This window comes from Macrosteles quadrilineatus, unplaced genomic scaffold (assembly GCF_028750875.1).
Source record: "Macrosteles quadrilineatus isolate MER2022 unplaced genomic scaffold, UCM_ALF_1.0 Scaffold_4__1_contigs__length_99947679, whole genome shotgun sequence".
In the NCBI taxonomy this organism is placed as follows: domain Eukaryota; kingdom Metazoa; phylum Arthropoda; class Insecta; order Hemiptera; family Cicadellidae; genus Macrosteles; species Macrosteles quadrilineatus.
Window position 1 is genome coordinate 40,442,857 of NW_026542597.1, and position 24,499 is coordinate 40,467,355.

Below are 24,499 nucleotides of genomic sequence, written 5' to 3' on the forward strand. Positions count from 1 at the left end.
TGTTAATATTCAGGCCAGTGACCTAATTTGTTTATGTTGATGATCCATACAGTTTCTGTTCTGTGTGGTTTCGACTGTATTTTATTGTTTCATTGTTGTTGACTCAGCTGATGTAACTAGTTTTAATTGCCGACGATGAGTGACGTAATGATATCTATTTAATAACAAAGTTTTCTATCAGCTGGAGAGATAAATAAATATTAAAATCTGCCTCTAGGAGAAGATAAGGGAGAGATAACTACGAGTAATACTAGACGCATGATTGCTGTCACTATGTTGATGTTGATCAGTTGCAACGGTGTTAACGAATAATTACCGTAGTGTTTGTTGTAAGTCTAATCAACAATCCAGAATATGTTGAGTGGATTTAAAGACGGTTGTTAGGTAAGTGTTAGAATTAGGAAGTCGAATATTTTGGTTGTAACGAGAATAATGTAACACTTTCATTATGTAATCTAAACGTACATAAATATCTCACATATAACCTAAAATTTAGGTTCGGTATGAGCTCGTTTCAAAACGATACACTTCAACCACTAGTGATGAATTCGACTATTAATGACAAGATATAGAAACGGCGAGCTCACACGTGGCCGCATAATGTGCACAAAAATAAAATATTTGTTACAAGCCTGTCTCCAAAAACACTGTGGATTTTTTACAGGATAAGAAATCTTTATGTTAGTCGCTCCCTCGTTCAAACTAACTTGTTTTGGAGTATTTGCAAATCTCAGCGAATATTTACAACATTCAGGCATAAACGTAGACCATTGAAGTATATTAACACAACTTATATAAACATAGGCGTGTTGCACAAGACAAGCTGTGTTAATATATTTCGATGACGTAGATATGCATGTATAATAAAATTGTTCGAGTCTTGTTTCACAACCAAAAAAAGAGACGGGTAATGACTTCTGTAGCCTTGAAGGTCCCTCGCAAATCTCTAAACAAAACATAAACAACATAATTTATATTAAATGTTACGTTAAATCTATACTATTATAAAAAAGAGGTGGTTGCTGTATGTGTGTATGTGTGTATGGGAAAAGTAAACTCGAAAAATACTGGTCGGATTGGGCTGAAATTTGGCATGATGATAGCTCACATTCCCGATTAACATATAGGCATATTCTTATTTCAAAAATCCTTTCGGGCTCCGCCCCAGTGGCTCTGGAGTTTCCCATGTTAACCTTATGAGAAATGGAATTATTGAATCTTAACAGCTGTTTCAATTAAACAAGTTGGTTCTGTTCTATGATGTTCAATAGCATTAAAGTTACAAGGATTACCAACAGGGTGCAGCACTATTATTTCTTTTACATTTATGACAACAGCTAATTTGCAACCAAAAGGTAAGTGAGCGTAGCGAACGAACTTCAACCTGGAGGCGAGTTAGCGTAGCGAACGAGCTAACCTGAAGGCAAGTGAGCGCAGCGAACGAGCTCCAACCTAAAGGTAAGTGAGCGTAGCGAACGAGCTCCAACCTAAAGGTGAGTGAGCGTAGCGAACGAGCTCCAACCTAAAGGTGAGTGAGCGTAGCGAACAAACTTCAACCAGGACGTGATTGAGCCATGCGAACGAGATAATCTTGAAAATTAAGAAGTTAAACGGGGCAAAGCCCGCGGGTTACAGCTAGTAAAATATAAATTTACAAGTACTAGAGGTCATCCAATGGTAGACTCGACCAAAAATATGTAATCTACAGACGTCTCTAATTTCACCCCATGTGACTGATTTTTCTTCCATTTGTTTTGATTTTCCGTCTATATTTCGTTGTTATTTCGTAAATTTTTGAGCCTATTTTAATTTATAATGCACATCTGCAGGAAAATATATTTCTAACAGTATGCTTAGATTTCGGCTATTGTTGTGCTCGTGGTTTATTTCTGGTCTACGATGAATTATATATGTTGTAAACACGATCAATCAAATAAAATCTTATCATTTTGATGCAATTCGATACAAAAGTGTAAACATAAATTTTGTGCACGATTTTGCGAACCAGCATGATTATCGGGACGGGATTTTATTGGGGAGTTTTATGTGGTAAAAATTTAAGTTCCCTTTTTTACACTCAAAACGTAATAATAATTTGCAATATACTCTAAATTTTTTATAGAGCTAAAACAAATGATTTAGGATAATAAAGCTTTGTTGTGCGTGTTGGGTTACGGACAAAATTGAAAAAAAAATGCTGTAAAATTAAAATTTCATGTTTTTTTTATCTGTCTGTCCCCCTCTTTTTTTACGTCCACATGATATAACTAGTGTCCAGATTTTATGTTATCCCTCGCCTACATTACTAATGAATGAAAGCCATTTCCCCCCTTCCAGTCCTCATTGCCTGAGACAAGTCTACGTTCCTCCTTTATAATATGGTTCAATAGCTGAATTACGAGCCTCCAGGAAGAAATAAGACAGATTTTTTGACTGTATCCCTCTTTACAAGTCCTTAAATTACACCTTTCCCTTGAAATTAGAACCCAATCGACGGCTTATGGTGACCAAATTGTCACACTACAGCTACCACAAAAAAAAACGGTGTGGCTTACTTGTAATACTTAAACAATAGTAACTTCTCTTACACCTACATAAGCTGTGGGCGGAAAGGGCGGCTTTTTGGAGGGAGGGAGTGGGACGCCATTTATATAGCGTCGGGCCACCCCGCGCGGCAATCCGGCGCTCAACACGCTCCAAACCTGCACCAAGTGAGTACCCGACAACACGCCAAACACGTAACTTTGTTGTTGATTTTAACAACACGTCAGGAAATTAGTAATATTGATGTACAGTACCAACAAAATGTCAAATGCGCAATTTTGTTGTTGATTTTAAGAACACGTCAGAAACTAGTATTATGTTGTGCCGGCAATATCTTAAATGCTTAACTTCGTTGTTGTCGTCCGAAAACTAGTCTTGTTGTGCCAAAAAATACCAAAACGTGCTACTTATTTTCTACTAATAACAAGTCACATAAGACATTTTATTGTTGGAGCCAAATACGTTTATTTTTGTTGTGATTACTTCAGAAAACTTGTATGGTTGTTAAGCAAAAAGGCGGCACGTGTAGCTTTGTTTTTAAAAACACGTGACTTTACATACAGTATTGTTGCAGTCGAATAACTTTGTTATAAAACAATATCATATATTGGCGCCACGTCACAAAATACTTACCAAATCAGTTGTTCATGCTATCAGCCTTAAAACGAGTCAATTAATTATAATCATGTTTTCTTCGTGTCGCTTATAAGATTCCAATGGCAAACTTTTGCTCTATATACAGGTACATCGCAAAAAGAAACTTTTCCTTGTAAAATATATAGCTTTGATTAATTAATGGATCACAACTTATTAATCGCAAAAATATATTACGTTTGTTGACATAGTTAAGCAATTCGCAGAAGAGAGATTAAATTGATTAGAATACTTATGAATATTGAACCTATCTTTAGACATTAGTGATGTTTAACATAAATATGCAAATCACATATTTTTACCACTATTTGGATTGGTATAATAAAATTAAGGTATTTTTTTTTTAATAAACGATTTAGCTGGTTAATTGTTTAACTGATAATTTGATCAAATTACTTAGAAAATTATTATTTAGTTTTCACCATCGTTCATATCATTTAGTAACATACGGCTAAAGTTTATTAGAAATATGCTATAAAAAAGAGTAACTTATTCAATAAATATATTAAAAATTTTCTTAGTGAGGGGCTAGCAAATCTTTATTTAGGAAAATAGTGGAATTTCTTCCATATGTAATAAATAAACAGCTAGTATTTGAATGCATTTCCTACAGAGGCTTTTAAGATGTGTATTAATATAAAATGTATTAGACAAAACAAATATATTGCACGTTGACCATGGGAAAGTCCTACTTCTACATGTAGCATGAGCTGAATAAAATTTAAAAGCTACCACTATTCTGAGAAAATATTCTTGTTAGATAGAATTAAAATAGTTGAGTACGATATCAAATTAAGCAGGTCAATATTTAAACAGGATAATTTATTATCAACGTAAAATTAAACACGCAAGGTTCCATCATTGTAAAATAAATAACTTTCTTAAATACCTGTCAATCTGTTTAGCTTGCTCATCGATTCCTGCCTAATGTAAATGTATTTATTTACAGCATGGCTAAAAATATATGTCATTGTTATAAAACATAATGTTGATCTTGCAGTATGTGACTCCGCTAATAATTCATTTTAAAAAAATGTTACATAGGTACAGTAATAATTGCTGTATGATAAGGTAACTCATTGAAATTTTACCATAGAAAATATATAACCGCAACAAATGTACCTTACAATGTTTATAACATCGAAACAAACACATTAAGCAATTATAATATTGCATTCTTACCTTTTAGACTCTATGACATGTTTTACGGGCACAATGGAAACTTGTTATAACCAAGGTATTTTTTTTCATATAGCTTGAATTCCATTCATATAAAAAAAGAATATAAAGTTAAATATCAAACGAGATGGTAAGATGTTTAAGATGGAAGAAAGTAAATTCAAAATATTCAAATAATAAAAAATCAATGGAATATTATAAAATATGTTATCACAAATGAACATGTGGATGTAAGTGACTAAAATAATACATTTAGATACAACAATTCAGTTATCAATTTTGGTTTTTGATTAATGCTATGAAAATGTCAAAAAACACACAATGGAATAACAATATTCATAACTAATTTGTGTAACACTCCTCAATTCAATGTATTGCATTTATTTATAAAAAAATAACAGCAGCATTATTTGCAATAATTGTAGTCCCCATTGCAGTGGAATTTCCTATAAATACAAAGAGTTAATGAAATATGTTGTTTTATATACCTTTTTCTGGGTTAATTTACATTTTCATTTTATGTATATCATTCAAGATAAATGTTTCTTAAATTCTATGGCGACTTCTTTTTGGATTGAAAAACCAAACAATAGCCTTAATAGGGTGCCAGCTTAAAAGGGCGTGGCCTTTATTCATGTTGACTATTCATGTTGTAATAAATTCCTTTTTCTTCTGACACATATTAAAGATCAAAGAAGGGTATTTTTATTTTTTTATTCACATTTGATTTGGATTTGTCATTTACTCTCCACTTCAAAACTGTTGCATTTCACTTGAATATATTTTGTTAAATGCCTCCTTGGACTCGACTTAATAATTGATCTCGCAATAATTTGATTGATCTGAGAGCATGCACCAACTTTTGAAATTGTTGACATCCAATTATATTATTAAGGATTTTTACGTTTTGTTAGAATAGTATGTAATATTTAAAGAGTCACATGTGTAAAGTGAAATATAAACGCTATATTGTAAAATTTCATAATTTTAGTTAAAAGGGTTTTTAGACATAAAATTTATCACGGGGTTAGAATCAGTTTATCAGTCTGAAAGCAACAAAAAGTATTACTTTGATTTACAAAGTCAAACAATTTTTTCATCCTGTACAAAGACAAAAGTGCTTACTAAACAGTTCAATATATTTTAAACAGTAGGCTTGATCTACTTTAACCGACAGTTTAAACAAATATGGAGAAAATATGAAACACGTCTTTATTCGAAACGAAATTCCGTATTATGGCCCATTTACTAGTTTATATAATTATTTAGATTCCTGAATAGCCTACAACGAAATGCGAATAAATAAAGATTCGTATAAAATGTACACTAGTGGTAAATAGTAATATAAGACAATACTAAAAACAACAAAAACAATAATCCAAAAACACCTAATTATCAAATAACGGCAATTAGCACAGTAACGGTAACAGATAAGATATTCTTTGTTGTCTACAGTCAAACAGATGTGCTTTCAAAGAGTCGAAATGCTTTTAAAACACTTGACAACCGTAGCGTCATCTACATCTGCGTTCATTGCAAACATTCCATTTCGGAAATGCAACTGTCTAATATCCTGGTGTGTAAGGTAAAATAATTCTCTCATTTGCATTGTAGACATTGCAATATAATATTTTGCATAGATAATTTTATAATGCCCAAAATATTGGTTCTTGTGTTTTTAAAAGTACCCTAGTTATTATTTTAGGACTTAATGTGAATTCTCACACTACACATAACCTAAGCAAAATATATTATTTTTTACATGATTGTGGAGTAAAAATCATGTATAATAGCATAGACTAAGCAACACAAGTATGATTTATCTATGATAATAGACCCTATTTACTCAAAGAGTTGAATGTGTCTGTAATTGGCCCGGCTACTTAAGTGTGGTTTTCTTTTAGCGAATTTCCCTATAGGGAAGTAGCTATTACCGTAGGTGGCACGTTAAGACCTAGACCCGGGACCGATTTACTTTTTCATTTTGATGTCCCCAGAGGCCAAAAACACCATTCGTTCAAATTTTTATATATGTATATATATATATATATATACAGATTTATATATATACGTCCGTGAACGCGATAACTTGAGTATTTTTTGCCCGCTTTTGATGAAATTAGGTTTAAAGGTGTAAAGCGGGTTAAACTTAAATGAGTTCGCGAACCAGCATGATCGGACCATGGGAACGGGGCATTACGGGGGATTTTATGTGGTAAAAATTGGTTTTTCTCACTTTTGACCCTCAAAACACAAAATTTCCCAATTTCTCTTTAGACCTTTTTAAAGAGCTTAAAATACAAATAATTTAGTATATAAAAGTTTTTTTTTTGTTATTAGTAACGGAGAAAATTTAAAAAAATGTAAATTTAAAATTCCCATGTTATTCTTATGGAAAATATTGTCAAATGTTGTAGTTTGCTTGTTTATGGATATATTTTGATCAAACTTGGCAAATTTATTTATTTTGAACTAAGCTATCAATATTTTACTAAAAAACACACTTTAGTTTCCTTGTAGCAGCAAACCTAGGTACTCGTTAAACCTAATGTTATTGAGATATATTTATTTGAAAATCAATTTAGACAAATGGAAATTCGCTTAGTCGGCAGGTTTGCTGCGGCGGAGGTATTTTAGTTTTACTGTTTTATCTATGGTTTTACCATATACGTTTTACATAGTGTAATTTGATTGTTGATGGACACATACTAGGACGGATAAAATAGTATCTTTCGTACCTAGGACCGAAAATGAGATTTTTTGCTTGGTCATTTTTCAGTTCGAGAACTTAAAACGATCGAGAGATGAAAATCCCTTTCGACCCATGGCACGAACACTATTTTCACCAAACTACGAGTATACATAATTAATTGAGAAAATGTATACAATAAATGCACACTAATATTCCACACAACTAAAACTTCAAAGTTATGTGTAGAAATATTTAAAGAAAACAGGAGAAATATATATAATATAATATATATAATACGTGAAGGCGATTTCTAGAAAACACTACTCCTCCGTTAATAATGGACGGATTTTTACAAACGACGTATCAAAATAAAGTATTTTTTGTGTAAACGCCCCCTTTCACCAATTCCTGCAATAAAAATCCTCGGGCTTTGCCTTACAGGCCATCAAAGTTGGATTTTCTCCCATAAGATTAACATGGGGGTAATTTAAATATTTAATTGGAAACTTTGTCCCCACTAATTTGAGAGAACGGCTGGGCGTAGAAACTTGGTAGAGGTGTCCAAAGAAAGGTCTTGGTCTGTAGATGAGTTATCAAAAGAAAAACTAAGCAAAATCCCTTAGGGCTCTGCCCCAGAAGTCTTTAAAGATCCCTCCACAGAGTTGTTTACATTTTGGAAATGTGAATAATACTTTTTAATAAAACAGCTGTTCATTTTTAAATTGTATTTCAAACAACACATATTTATTGGGAGTTACTGAATTGTACCAAATAAGTATTTGCAATGTTATTTTGTGATTTTAAAAGTGAATTTCCTCTTTATCATGTCATGTTTTGCAATATAACGTTCCATTATGAAATCAGTGGAAAATCCTTTTATTACAGCAATTCTTAAATTATTTCTTATTGAACTATCTTATATCTATTGTACGGGTTGGTGTTTGCCTTTTTCACCATTTTTGCCTACATTTTATCAATCATTCTACACATATAAAATATTTATGTAGAAATATCTGCTCTTATCGTGTCTAATAAAATCCAAACATAGAAACCTTGCCTAAAATGGTACCCATCTTGACAAATTATTTGCACCTACCGATAGGCCTATTACGGACTTTGGCGCACTGGGTTGGTAACATTATTGAAAATAACACTACATTTTGGCTGTAAAATATGGTACAAAGAGAAAATATGATTTAAGCAGCTACTGTCATGACAGAAAGGTCATATTCCTTATAAACTAGATCACATAATCCTTTATAAGAAACGTTGATTACCAATATGTAAACGTCAATATATACGTAACAGCCAATTCACAGTATTTTTGCTTTTTTGAAATGTCCCATTGCTATGTCATTTGCATTATTTGTTTCCAATGAAGCCGCCAAGACCATATAAATCCTGAGGCCCCTAACAGTTCAAGAATAAAAGCCAACTTCACTTCAAGTATTCCACTACACCTAACGTTCCGTAGAGAGATTATTTTGACAACTTTATGTCATTGATAAGGCTGAGACAACTAACTGACATCCCCCATGTCAAGGAATTCCAGCTTTAATAGTAACCCCACAATCAATTTCTCAAAACTATGCTAGAGGGTTCATTCATTGGCACAGAAGTACGATATGAACTGACGCGACGTGACGAAGGGAAAATCAAACTTACACCGTAACGGATATGCCTCCCTTTGAAGTTGAAGTTAGAATATGTCTTCCCAAAAAATATTTTCTTTTCAAATAAAATCATATTACACTGATGAAATCACAGAAGTGTTTAACTATGAAATATCCACCAATACTATTTTAATACTATTTAAAGGTTCTTCCAAAGGAAGAGATATCATATAACATACGAATAATAACTCCGATGACGTACTGTATGGGAAATATTTTAATTATTGAATGATCAACCAAATTTCGAAACTAACACAATTAAAATCATTATTGTTTTTTTTACACTCATTACCCTTTAAACAACGCTAAATGCTCAAAATATGTATATTTCCCCAATTTATCGCAGTTAAATGAATTAACGTAAGCCTTGAAAGTAACCGTCGATTTCGACGGGGTTCACCTAGTAATAATAAATAGTTGCTAGGCAGTGCAATAAAACAAGTCTATTACAATGCGCTGCTGTGTATCTTATATATATAAAAGGCAAAGCCCTCACTGACTGACTCACTCATCACTAATTCTCCCACTTCCCACTTACCTAGGAGGCTGAAATTTGGTACACTGATTCTTTAGGCATTAAATAGGAAAACTAAGTGGTTTTTATTCTGATCGGACTCTCGGGCTCCGCCCCAGTGGCTCTGGAGTTTCCCATGTTAACCTAATGAGTACTCATATTTAAATGGAATTAATGAATCATAACAGCTGTTTCAATTAAACAAGTTGGTTCTGTTCTATGATGTTCAATAGCATTAAAGTTACAAGGATTACCAACAGAGTGCAGCACTAATATTTTTTTTTAATATTTGACAACAGCTAATTTGAAACCAAAAGGTGAGTGAGCGTAGCGAACGAACTTCAACCCGGAGGCGAGGTAGCGTAGCGAACGAGCTAACCTGAAGGCAAGTGAGCGCAGCGAACGAGCTCCAACCTAAAGGTGAGTGAGCGTAGCGAACGAACTTCAACCAGGACGTGATTGAGCCATGCGAACGAGCTCACATATGAAGTTAAACGGGGCAAAGCCCGCGGGTACAGCTAGTCTATATTTATAAAAGAGTTTAATATACATTAATGTTTTAAGTAAGCAAACAGCTGATTTTGAAATAAAATGAAATGAAAAATGATTTATTTAATCAGGCAAAGTTAGGGCCACATGGCCCTCTCTTACACTTAACCTGTAAGCATGTATGGCTGATTTTCAGCCCTAGGGATGTAAAACCCCGCTCGGCCCCCAAATTACGACGGCAGCTGGCATACGCGGACAGCAATACGCGGCTTTCAGCCTTCATGTAAAACAACTGAAATATACTATTTCACCACGCTATGATGTTTTTATATGTATTTCAAACGTTAATTGGAGGCTGAAATCTACGTGTTGCTGTCCACGGTTTTCTAACATTTATTTCCATTTTGTTTATTTGGTCAGCTGGATAGTTTATTTTGCCCAATAATCAAGGTCAGAGGTAAGTGTTTCGGACCAAAAAAGGTTTTGACGTATCTGCAAAGACTCAATCGGTAAAAATATAACTTTAAAGTTTACAATTTCTTTTGCATCCCTTACAAAAAAGGACGAAAACGGGGGATTTATCCTTAACAAGGGGAAAAATTAATGTATTTTACATGGAATTATGATATAAAATTTTCAATTAATACTGAATTTAAAATGAAAATAGCTCTAGATAATAAGAAATTTTATAAAATCTAATAACAAAGACAATTGCGCATAGTTTAAGATTAATCCATGCATATGAGTGTTAGATCGTATATTAGTACTTAGAAATATCACTTTACGAAATCACAAAGTGAAATGTTTCACACCATATTATAATACTGATTTAATACGAACTGATTTTCAATTACAAACCTTGAAACGTTCATTACACGTCGAGCGTAGTGAAGCGGCTAATGCCTTTGTGACAGTAGCTGTAAAATCACCCTTCATATAATTACACCATTTATTGCTTCGAGTGATTTTTATCATTTAATTAGTTGCGATAACTAACTAATCATTAATGTATTTCCACCTGTTACAGTCACTATTTTTTCAACTACATAAATATTCATGTTAACTACATATAGAGTTTACCCGATAATTACAGAAACAAGCTATTATTAAGGAACGCGGCAGCGTTCCGCCCCGCCAAGTCCCCCAGCGGTACACAGCTGCTGCAGTGTATATATACATGACGTGACAAAGTGGCTTTTTTACTCGTCTATAGCTCTGAAGAAACAAAAGCTATTAAAATAATTGTTCATCTACTGGATAGGGGCAATCATTCTCAACAAAATAAAAAAAAGAATTTAAAAAACGGTTGTGTTTGAGCAAAGAAAAACTAGTTTGAAAATTCACAAATTTTCCGTGTTCTCCTTCTTCTCCTTAAATGTTGACGGACCTACAGCCCAAACCACTGGCTCAATTTTAATGTTCTTTATGTTGTGTGAAAGCCCTTAGCGTGTAGATGTGCCTTTTGAGGGTCTCAAGTCGGTACGTTGACCCATAAACCCTTGGCAAGCCCTCAAAGTACGATTTTGGCCCATTTAAATAACATGGGATTAAAATCAAAACAAATCAAAATAAAAAGAAGGACCAGCTGCGATTAAATATCAATAAATTTAAATGTTAGAGAAATTTATAGGAACAGCTGATGATTATTTTAAAACTTTTATAAAGTATTTTTTTTCAGGTATACCGAATGATTTGAACTACTTACTATATAAAATTACTTAGAGAAGAGATATTCCCCCCCGTGACGGTTCCAAGGGGGGGGGGCTACAGGGGCTAAAGCCCCCCCTCCTTGGACCCTGGAAAAATAAATTTAAACGTACATTTCGTCCTTAAAACACGCAATGTCTTAAACACACATCAATGTAGATTTTATTAAACTTAATAAGCGATAGCAGGAGTAGTATTAAGTTCCACATAGATCAACTTTGTGGACAATAGCACAGCAAATAAAACAATATTACGCAATTGAAAGTTAGTTAGTTGGACACAATTATATACATTAATATGGCTTTAGAAAGTCAGTAAACAGCTTTTAGGACAATATTGCCGTAGCCTACAATATGTTTTGAGATTTTATGAATGCAATCGTCATAGTTAGTATTAAAATGTCTACTTATTCATGACAAATAAAAATGGGGAAATGGGAGGTTTTGCACACAGTTCTAGACGTTGAAACTGGCTGTAGAAAGTCACCCAAGGGCTCAATTTACACTAGTCTTTAGATATACGGGTTTAATTATCAGAACACTTATGTAACACCAACGCATTGCCAGTAATGTTGGAATTCACTTCAATATTAGGTTGAATTCTATTTAAGTTGGTAAAAGCTTTAAAAACGTTAAAACAGAGGGCTATTACTTTCAACACCTTTATTTACAATTGAACTCACAACAATAAGCATTTAAATCATAATTAAATCTTAGCAACGAAATATAAAGTACAAAGAATAAAATATATTCATCTGCCCGAATTTTAAGTCAACTATAAATTGGTGCTAAGTAGGCCACCAGATGCAATCACATTTTATACATATGTTTCTATACAGGGTGATTTGTACTCAGTGTGACAAAAAATTTTTGGTGTAAGTACAAAGTAAATGAAGTGTGATGATGCATATCAAATGTTCCAAGTCTCAAAATTAGCTTCCAAAAAAATTATTTTATGTTTTTCAAAAATAACCATGTTTTTATACTTAATACAGCGATTTCTCAAATACCTGTATATGGATTTGAGTAGATAATGTAATTTTCGTGTTCTACATTAAATTTTGAACAAGAATAATATAAAATGACGGAGGATCAGTTGTAAAAACTCCATAGTAAATAGATTCAAAGATAAAAATTAAGATGTTTGATAAAAATTTAAAAAACAATGGTCTATTGCATTTTTCACACCCTGTATACAAGAAAGTGTCGGACTATGTTAAAAACTGCGCTATTTAATAAGCTTTCCAACCATATGCTACACTATTGAGGTTTAGATATGTTTTTGTTTGTTTTAGTGGTTTGAATACCAGAAAACAGGGAAATTGTTTACTGTTTTACTGTTCAAGCTGAAACAAAAATACAACATTTGCTTAATACATGCCGACTTTCTATGTTTTAAATGTTAAAGACACCATGCTTTGCAATCTTCAAACCATTAAAGCGTACATTAGCAGACATAAAACTCAATAGTGTAGCATATGGTTGGAAAGCTTATAAAATGGCGCAGTTTTTAACATAGTCCGACACTTTCTTGTATACAGGGTGTGAAAAATGCATTAGACCATTGTTTTTTTAATTTTTATCAAACATCTTAATTTTTATCTTTGAATCTATTTACTATGGAGTGTTTACAACTGATCCTCCGTCATTTTATATTATTCTTGTTCAAAATTTAATGTAGGACACGAAAATTACATTATCTACTCAAATCCATATACAGGTAATTGAGAAATCGCTGTGTTAAGTTTAAAAACATGGTTATTTTTTAAAAACATAAAATAATTTTTTTTAAGCTAATTTTGAGACTTGGAACATTTGATATGCATCATCATACTCCATTTACTTTGTACTTACACCAAAAAATTTTTGTCACACTGAGTACAAATCACCCTGTATAATTATATACTAGGATACTAGCTAAATTATTTAACTAAGTCTTTTAACATTGTATTAATAATTTTAACAGCTGTAAATAAAACGTGTTTGTTGTCTTTTTCATGTTTACAAAAAGAGCAGCATTGTTTATGTGTAGTGAAGAGATCTAGTTTAAGAACATTGAGAACATTTCTTAGGACCATTTGGTAAGATACCATGGCTATGTTTTAATTGCATTTTAATAGCTCTTGGACTAAAAAATGTCTTCAAGCCTCTACATCAATATCAGCTCCCACAGGACTAAGTGCTTACAACATCAATGGTTCTACGATCTACAAAGTGTTTCAGCTGCCAGTTGAGCATGGAAAAACTCCAAAGTACAAAGCTCTTACTGATGATGTTTTAAAAATGTTGAGATCCAACCTGAAAGATGTGGTGCTCTTCATAATAGACGAAGTGTCCATGGTCTCCAATCTAACATTGATGTACATAAATCTCAGATTGTGTGAAATATTCAACACCTCAGACCAAAGTAACGGCTGGTTTGGTAAAAAACATATACTGCTCTTTGGAGACCTTTTACAACTTCCACCAGTACACGAAGACTCCCCATTCATTGAACTTGACAGTAGCAAACTTAGTTCTTTTGTTGGCTCTCTGTCTTGTGTTAACATCTGGTCTGAACAGTTCTCTTATGATGAACTTACTACAAACATGCGACAAGCTCAAGATTCTAAGTTTGCTGATGTGTTAAGCAAAGTCAGAGTAGGCAATATGACCGTTGAGGACATCCGTCTAATTGAAAGCAAGAAAATACATCTTAATGGAAAAACTGCTTGTGAAAACCTTTCTCTATTAGGAGATTACTTGTCTGCTTTTCCCAACAATTCTGTGTATCTTTGTTCAACTGGTTACCAATGCTCCATAATAAATGATGAAATGGTCAATAGAATAAGTGGTCCTGTCGTTAACTTGGTTGCAAAAGACTCAGTTGACTGTCTACCTCGTCAACAAAACAAAGTTAAAAAGATACTGTCCTCTTACAACTCTGACTGCAGCAGAACGGCTGGTATGGAGAAAATTATTCCTATTAAGGTTGGTGCTAAAGTTATGTTGCTTAGAAACATTGACGTCACTGTGGGGCTAGTTAACTCCGCCATTGGAACAGTAACGGGGTTGAGGTTTAATACAGACAATTCTGATGACGTAGACTCAGTGACAATTAACTTTGATTGTGGCATTACCCATCACATACAGCGAGTAAACGTCAAGTTTCAAGTGATGGATAACGCATTTGTGTATCGAGAGCAATTCCCGATATCGATGTCCTACGCGGTTACAATTCACAAATGCCAGGGCCTCAGCTTAAATAGCGTAATAATTGATATTGGGGAGTCCATATTTACATGTGGCCAATCATATGTTGCCTTGTCACGAGTGACTTCATTAGAAGGGCTTCATCTTATTAACTTTAACCCAAGAGATGTGAAGCCTCAGAAATCCGCCATTCTCGAATACAACAGACTAAGGCAGAAGTACAGGTCTGACCTTCCACTTTACAACACAAGTTGTGACTCCTCTTCGGCTCCTTATGTGAGAGACAGGAAGTGGTGCCAGACCAAAAATGTCGAAAAAGTGCAGGATGAGAGTACAAAACCGGTACTCTCTGCAAAGACTACCGGAAGATCGAAAGTCTGCCGCCAAGTTGCCAAACTTACATACATTACATTGTTTTTCTTGGCGGAAAAAGTAATGATTTATTATCTTTTTTGGATTGCTGACTTGGCGGGGAAAGTGTTACCACTTAGTGGTTTTTGTTAGATTTTATTTTATATCATACAATGGTAATTTATAACTTTATATCTTTGTAAAAAAAAAAACAAAAAAAAACAATGTTTTCAATAGTATTTACGACAATTCTTAAGAATATGATTCATTATGGTTTAATCGTATTTAAATGAATATGATTGAACGGATGATTATATATGGTTGACAATGTGGTTCAAATAAGCACGTTATATGATTAATTATCTAAATTGTCGATTACGCCACTTAAATGTCATTAAGGATTTGACCAAGACAAACTGATAACAAATTTTGAAGCTTCGACCCAAAAAAAAAGTTTTATATACTAACATATATTGTGTATGTCATAGCTTCTTTTATTATTTTAATTTTAACTAACTACGAAGTAAATCAGCTTATATAGCTTTGCCAGTAAAGTAAGTTTGCATATACATATCTTACTTACCACATCTTAAAATCTCCACCGTCTAATCATTATGAGCATTATGGCTAAGAATTATTCCAACTAACAATTATGTGGTTAAATCATCTGCATGCCCGGTATTACAATATTAGCTTTGACTATTAATACAACTGTTATGACCCATTAACTTAACAAAATAAAAAGGTATAAAATAGAGTTTTAGTCACTAGCACATTCTGTGACTAAATCACACAACTACGTTCTTTATAAAACAAATTAGCTACAACTGGTCCATATAGATACGTCTACTTCAGTATCCAAAAACCAATGGTATTAGCTAGAGGCTAGAGAAAAGCAGTGCGGTATTTACCAATCAAATAGATGATCTAAATTTAATTTTCCAATCAATCTGATGAATAGAACCCCTGAAACGACTATTTACTTCCCTATTATTTTATAGCTCATTATGATATGTATATCCTAGTTATAATTAATTTATTGTCGATCAGTTATCTATTTTACATAGTTTGCTTGTAATTGAATGGTATTATTATATATTTTATTAAAATAAATAATAGATACTATAACTAAAGCAACAGCAAATAAATAAGACATTAACCTTAAAAAAAAATGTTTGGCACGTTATTACGGTATAATTAATGGTTATACTTTGTGTATAAGCTTATTTTTAGCACTTTTAGCTTTCTTAGTTCTCATAAGTGAATATTTGATCGATATTTGAACATCAAACACGTCGCCGATGCCTTATCAATTTATCTGTTTACCAAATAAATTAATTTGGAAAGGAACTATTTTATTTTACCTCAGCCTTAAAGTAAAACTGTTTGAGAGTTAAAACCTTTGTTTCATGAAAGAGATGGGTGTGTTACGCAATGATAACTTTATAAATCAACAAAGTTACTTTTAATCCTCTACTGAATTCCCCGCGAACAAAAAGCAGATTTAATCTCATTATTTCAACCTTCGTACAAATGATTAGCTTTCTCATATTAAATTTCTAAATCTTGTTTACCGTTTACGATTATCTGATTAAAACCAGAGCTTAATTTGTTTCGAGCAAAACTTAGTCTAGGGTTTAAAAATGTTAAGAGTAGCTATAGCATAACAGTTTGTTTGGAATTGCATTATTTGCTTTAAGAGGACAAAAACCAGGATTTCGATAAGCTAAGACTTTATTAGGAAACAATTACAACAACATTCTGAAACACATTAACAAACACTCATCAAACCCACTGTCAAGGACACAACACAATCAAATATTTTCTAGGGAAGAAAAAAACTTTTAACTCATTAATATTATTATTATTTTTATATTTTTTCTCTGTTTTGGAGAATGCTTGCAAGTAACGGCGTTTTACAGTGAGAGGTTATGTTCAAACGGCTCTTCGTGTTTTCTTCAGCTTGGCACTGTCTCTGTCGTGAAAAACAAAGACGACCAAATATATAAGCAACTGAAATAGTATTCCGTAGATTATAAAGCAATTTACTTATGACATTACATTTCGATTTTTAGTGTGCTGCCAATTACTTTGCTTCAAGTTAAAGTGCCTGCCACAATCCTCCTTAGAAATTGTACATTTAGGAATCTTTGTTCTAGAAAAAAAGAAGAAACAAATGTAAAAGTGTCTTTGTTATCTTCATGCATCAATTTGAAATTTAGAACAGATTTCAAAATTATTTTCTCATAACAACTGTATCTACAAAACTGTTTTCAAGAGTAACAGGTTCCATATGGGGTTCCCTTGAGGGTTCCATATCCAGTCAGCAAAAGACCTTTTGTTTGTTAGAAAAGACACAAAGGGAATGAATGCAATTAGTCAACTCACACGTCCCCGCTTTATTCACACTGTCTTGGAACGATAAGTCTACATTCAGCCAATATACTGTACTGCGTGCGTTACAATAATGGTTTATTACTCTATGTTCAGACTAGGGTCATGGTTTTATTCTATGTGTTGGTAAAATCTTGACCCAGGATGTATTATTTGTAATGAATGTAGCATTTACAAGGTAGTCAATTTAAACAAAACACTAGGCCTACATAATATTAATTTACCATGTAGATTTAACATTTACATACTACCATTGACTATTGGATGGATCAGCTGTCGCCAATCTTTTACTAAAAAAGAATGTAGTTGTGTGAGCCAGTCACAGATTGCGCTAGTGTCTAAAACTCTATTTTGTACCCTATTTTTTTATACTGACATAGTTATTGGGTCACAACAGCTGCTATAGCTAATACCATAATAATAATAAGTCATTCCATCAGTTTGACTTGGTAAAAACCATCGTGTAATCGGCAAAACCAGCCATTTAGATCAGCGCAATCTGTAGGTGGCTCACATAAACTACGAGTAAGACAAATTTGATTAAAAATGTAGCTACAACTTTAACATGGGGATGGAATGTCTAGTTGTTGTATAAATAGTCAAAGATACTACTTAAGATAGTTCAAAGCAAACTAATTTAACTTTGATATTACACAAGTTTGTCAAAAACATCAACAGCCAATAATCAACGTCAATTACCAACGTTAGAGTTCTAGAACAACTATTTTGCCAACACAGTTTTAATTCTAAAGGAAATGTTCAAATCTACGCGGCTGGTTTCCTGATATTGTTGACCAAAGTTACGTTGACGGGTTATATAACGGGCTTTAAGGTTTTCCGGAACTATTCAAGGGGGAAATTTCAGTCCTCAAAATAATACAGAAATGTTAACCAGCCAAAGATCAAAGGGTCGTTGGACAATCTAGTCGAGGTCAGTTGTAGGAAGTACAGACCTAGTCCGGCATGCAGGAAAGTTAAATTGACTTTCGCAAAACCATAGAACCTACTGCAAACTAAGTTGAAATCGATCATTTGATTTGAATTTGAAAACGTTCGTCCGGTTCTGGTGGGTTTCTGTGACCAAGACTTAAAATAGTCATCATGTAGGCCTAAATATTATTACTAGTAAGTTGATAGCTCCGTTGGTAAAACTGAAACAATTTAAGTCACAAAATTATTATTCAACGTTTAGTTACGATTACTAATATTTTTTAACTGTTACTACTTCTTCTTCTTGACAAAAATTGTTGAGAATACATTTGTCTGATTGGACGTAAAGTTAAAACTGAATAACATCGATATAATAAAAAGTGTTCAAAGGGTAAAGGTACTTCAACATTTTTATAATTTTTGATACACTGGAAATATAAAGAAGCACATATTAGGATCTTAATTTAAACATGTAAATGATTGTTACAAACTACTAAAACTAACCATGTTGAAAAAGATTATTTTCATTTTTTAACTAAAAAGGGACACAAATGTTTCTGAGAGAGAATAAACCAAGACTAAGGTTTAATAGAACATCAAGCAAGAGAGAAGTGTTTAGCATTGAATGAAGCCTTATTGTTGACCTACCACAATACAACACGACCTACAAACGAAACTTTAACAAGTAAATCCGCCTTCGCTAACCGACTGCGGGTGGACTGGAACATACCAAACTTAGTGGCCTAGAACATACCACTACTTAGTGGCCTAAATTTTAAGTTTTTGGATGATTTTTTTTTTATAAAGATATTGTTATTGCGTTTGCAACTACGATACGCTTCTTTGATTAAGAGAAATAATATTGAAGTATGAATAAATTACTATAGTTCAACTAAAAAGCTGCTAATGAGTCAGTGAAAAATATTTTAGTAGTCCAACGAACCAGGGTTAAGTAGCAAACTTATTCATAAAATTCTCCAATCTTACATTTTGCTGTACCAGATCACTAGAGAAGTTTTCCAACTTACGCTGCTTATTGTTAACATTTATGGAAATAAAATAACAATTTTTAAAGGACATCATTTCACAATTTAATCGGCCCTAGTTTATTCGATAACCCAATGAGATTGAAATCTCTTTCTATTCTTAGTGTTAAAATGCATTACATGACACTATTGCCTTCTCGATTCGGTAAAAATGTTTGAAAAACACTAAATGTGTCCAAATAAGAAGATGCTCAAAACTAGAACGAGTATCAATGATGGAAAAAATACTAACAACACTCTCGATTCATAAATTAAATTCTTTGATGAGTGACAATGTTTTAGTTTTTTTTTTCTAGCCGCCAAAACAATATTTTGGATCTTTTAAGTAAATTAAATGCATTTGGCATCCATTCATGTCATAAATGCAAAATGTGGATTTACCTCGCAATATCGATGAATAACACTTGTATGAAATCTTACCACTACTGCTATTCATAATCAAGCTGATTAAGGTGGCACAAAGATTTAAGAACACATGTGCGTGAATTAAATTTAGAAGTGGTCATGTTTAACATTGTTGTGTAAATGTGCTGGACATGTCGTATGTGTTTACCTTGTCATCAGTCCTCACCTAGGGAAGGATGTTTATTTACTTCTTCTCAAGAGGATTGTGACATCCGCCATATCAAAACTAACCCCCCCCCCACCCAATGTTGGATATGAGGTGGCAGTATTTCTATCTCTATTTGTTAGGATCTTGATCGAGTTAAATTTGCTACTTAATTTTGAATATGAACTTAATGTAAAATCAAATCAATTTTATAGTTTTGCACTATAGATTTTATTTCAACTACAGAATAATATTAGGTTATGGCGTTATTGTATTAAACTACAACTTCCATATACAATGTTACAGTTTTCACTTTGATCAATCTAGCTCATTTTAACCCACACACAAACAGAAGAAAAGTTTTTATCGAGTTATAATTAGAACAATGGTGTCCAACGATAATTTGGTTCAAACTGAAACAATTTCCGTTTCATCTCCAGCCGGTGATGTAATTATAATAATTACCGTTATCAACTTTGTTCAACACTGTGTTATCTAACTGTTCAACGACAAGGCTAATTTACACCGTTCGAGTTAACTACTTAAGTTAAGTTAAGGTAAGGTTAAGTCGTTGAGTTCATGACGTCTTTTATGATGGAATGAAGATAGTCTAATGTGTATAACCGTTATCTATATTATTAGAAATAATTTATTAATTTGCTCTAAATTGTTTAGGGAATACTGGGGCCTACTTGAACTCGTTTTTAATTTAAGTTGATCAGAGAATATAAACCAAGGAATTTATGATAAGAAAAGTCATTGTTTAAAATATGAGGGTTCGTGATTTAATAATAGTAGTTAAAAGTTAATTTTCCCCATCCACTGCAAGCTCTGATATCTTAAGAGCACAAAAAGCAAATCATTGGAAAGAAATTAGTTTTTGAATGTTGAGAGCTTGTACAATAGAGGTACGTTCAATCCCGAACTATATTTCAATCCATATAATCCGCCATCTTGAATTGAACGCTGCCCCACTATTGGTAGTAGTAAAAACCAGCTAATCCTTAGAATATCTTGTTCAGAATTCGTTATTTAATTAAAACGAGCTGTTGGCCCGTCCTACGTACGGGAATCGAGTAGTCCATTAAAACTGTATAATAGTGTGTCTATTACTAATTCAAGCATAGTTTAAGCAGTTCAAAATTTATAGTAAAGAAAAAGCTGCCAAAATGAATTAAAACATGTTTTCAATGTTATTTTCCTAACCTTTCCTCAAAAAGTCGAGTAGTAAAATAATTTGCATAAGCTTTCTTTTGAAGATTCGTGAGCTTCGATTCGTATACAGCAATGGTTATAGAATCTTACTTATTTCCTATAATCAATGACAAAATCACAGAGTAAATAAACTAACCTCATAGTTCTATAGAATAATTTTTATTCAACCAGCTGTTAGTTATAACAAATCTATATATTAATTTGAAACTGTTTTTCTTTATCATAGCTATTTTGAGAGAACGGCTGGGCGTAGAAACTCGGTAGGGGTGTCTAAAGAAAGGTCTTGGTCTGTAGATGAGCCATCAAAAGAGAAACGTGGTAAATTCCCTTGGGGCTCTGCCCCAGTGGCCTTTTAAGTCCCATCCCATGTTATTCTTATAGAGGAAAACGGGGTTTTTGTCACAGCTAATTTGAGAGAACGTCTGGGTGTAGAAACTTGGTAGGGGTGTCTAAAGAAAGGTATTGGTCTGTAGGTGAGCCCTCAAAAGAGAAACGAGGTAAATTTCCTTGGGACTCTGCCCCAGAGACCTTTAAAGTTCACTCAGCAATTTTGTTTACATTAAGACCATATGGACCATATGGATAATTTTACACTACTTTTAATGAACCAGCTGTTAATATTAAAATTGTATTCAAAGGTCTACTGAAACTGTCAAAATTAAATGTTTACATTATTATTTATGATTTTAAATTGATTCTCCACTGCATGGCAAGTTTTTTATAGTTTCAACAAAATGATGAATTTATGATACGTTTTAAATGTTGTGATCAAAAATATATGCTTTATTGCTCTTAGAAAATTTTAAATTACGAAATAAGTGTGACATATCAATTTTAAAGGAAAATAATTATTCCTTATCGGGTTAGCTTATATATATTGTAAGGTTGGCACTTGCCTTTTTTTGCCTACTTTCAATTACCATTTATTTTTTAATTCAAGAACACCAGAAATTCATTTATTGGTATAAAATCGTTCGTCAATCGGGTTAAAAATTATGTCATAGATGAGTACGTTGAGGATGAGAGCTGTTACGGAGTATGTTTCATCTATGGTTTTGGTGAAGTAGGTGAACTAAATGTCAATTCAGGTATTTAAAAAAAATGTGTACAGGGTTTTTACTTTGCTGTACACATGTAACAACGCATCTAAACCTCACTACATACAAAGCATTCGGAAACACAACAGTGTCATCACATCTAATCGCATTTGCATAATTTGTTACCAAGGCTGGACTAGGTTATGGATTTGGTTCAGCAAATGTTCAAGATTTGTGATCAAATTTCCTACAATTATGGTTCATTCCATCCACGAAATACATACACAGCTTTATGTTATCAAACTGGCCAAAGCGAAACTATCCCATAAGTTAATGAATTATCAAGTAAGAACAGGATGATTAAATACATGGGTCGATGTGGCAAGAGAAGGAATTAAAATTGCTTAGATCAAAGTAAGAATCTTACTGCTTTCTAGAGAATCCGATATTTTTATCAAATACAAAAAAAAACTGATTTAATATGCTGATAAAATTCTGTATTTTTATGACCAAAGATGAAGGTTTACTTATAAATCCGGATACAATCTGAATGATTTTCCTAAAGCAGATTGAATTAGTTGTTAGTAATAAATATTGACTCTTTCCGTAACATGATAGACTAATTATATGAACTCATTCTCCCATATAGTGAAAGTGGCTTTGACATGAAACAAACTCATGAACAAACAATTTTATAAGACTCCTAAAAAACCTTTTGGCAACCTAAAGCCGATAAAAAGGTAGGAAATATTGTGTTAAACGAATTCATCAATCACGGTTTTTAGGGAACACGATCGTCATACTTATTATTATGTTTATCCTCCCTTCATTTAACTAAGATTTTAATTACTTCACTCTATCTATCGCAGTTAGCTGAATTTACATAAAACCTCAAGCGTCGATTTCGACGGGGTTCTACTAGTTATCTATAATATTAAAACGAAACAGTGTTTTTTTATTTCACGATTCTGAATCAACCACTCGACGGATTTTCATGATTTTTGTATTGAAAGAAAGATAATTTTGAGAACTAGGGAATGTCGAAGCCATAATTTTAGTTTAGGGTCCCAGTTTTTTAGAAATTAAGTTTGAATTTTTAAAAAGTCTAGCAGCCGACGCTAAGATTCTAAACTAGCTTTTGGCATAAAATAATTTGCTTAACATAACAGCTGGTAATATTCAGCTTTTGTGTCACAAATTCAGCATTTGGATAATAATTACATGCATAGGGTTGACTTATTTATACTATGTGTAATGCTATGCTCATTGATACGTCCATTTTATGGGTAAGAGGATGGCAGACTATTTAAATATTCATGGTAAAATGATAGATGTTCTAATTTATTTTTTAGAGCAATCTTTAAAATGTTAAGTTTGTTTTAGTGCAATATAATTTGTTTTAACTAACAGCTGGTTGAATATAAAAGTTGTCTTTCAAACTAACAGGTTAGTTTATTATTCTGTGATGTTGGCATTGAATATAGAAAATAAGTAAGATTCAAGATTCTATAACCACTGATGTATACAAATCGAGGCTCTGCCCCCGAGTATTCAAAGGAAAAATTATGCGAATTATTTTTCTGTTCGACTTTTTGAGGAAAGAATAGGAAAATAACAATGTTTACATGTTTTAATTCACCTTGGCAGCTTTTTGTTTACAGGAAATGGTTAACTGCTTGAACTTTGCTTGGATTAGAAATGGAAATATTAATATAATTTCAGTTTTAGTTGACTTTTTAATCCCGTACGTAGGACGGGCCAACAGCTCGTATTGTACTAAAACAAACTAAATATTTTAAAGACTGCTAAAAAAATAAATTAGAACATCTAGTATTTTACTATGTATATTTAAATAAACTCTTGTCTACTTACCTAATAAATAAACGTATCAATGATCATAGCATTACACATAGTATAAATAAGTCGATTCTACGTATGTAATTTCATTTTCATCCAAAAGCTGAATTTGTGTCGAAAACGCTGAATGTTTATAGATGATGTTACGTTAAGTAAATGTTATTACACCAAAAGCTAGAGTAGAATGTTAGCGTCGGCTGCTAGACTTTTTAAAATTTAATTTCTAAAAACTGAAACCCTAAACTAAAATTATGGTTTTGACATTCCCTACATCTCAACATTATCTTTCTTTCAACACAAAACTCATGAAAATCCGTCAAGTGGTCAACTCAGAATCGTGAAAAAAAACCCTGTCACGTTTTAATATTATAGATAGTTAAATTAATAAATAATATGAACAGTAAAATATTACTGTTCATTTTAAAATGATGTATGAAATAAGTCACTGGGACCTGGAGAAAATTGTTTAGTTGTTT

The 24,499-nt window shown here is 32.7% G+C and overlaps 1 protein-coding gene across 1 annotated transcript in view; it reads left to right on the forward strand.

Annotated features, from left to right (window-relative positions):
• The first annotated feature begins 2,673 nt into the window (after positions 1-2,673).
• LOC128993358 (myosuppressin) overlaps positions 2,674-24,499 on the forward strand; it is a 121,373-nt gene continuing 99,547 nt past the window's right edge. Inside the window, exon 1 of the mRNA XM_054417203.1 lies at positions 2,674-2,711. The gene's annotated coding sequence lies outside the window, so the exon portion shown is untranslated. The remainder of the gene's footprint in view (positions 2,712-24,499) is intronic.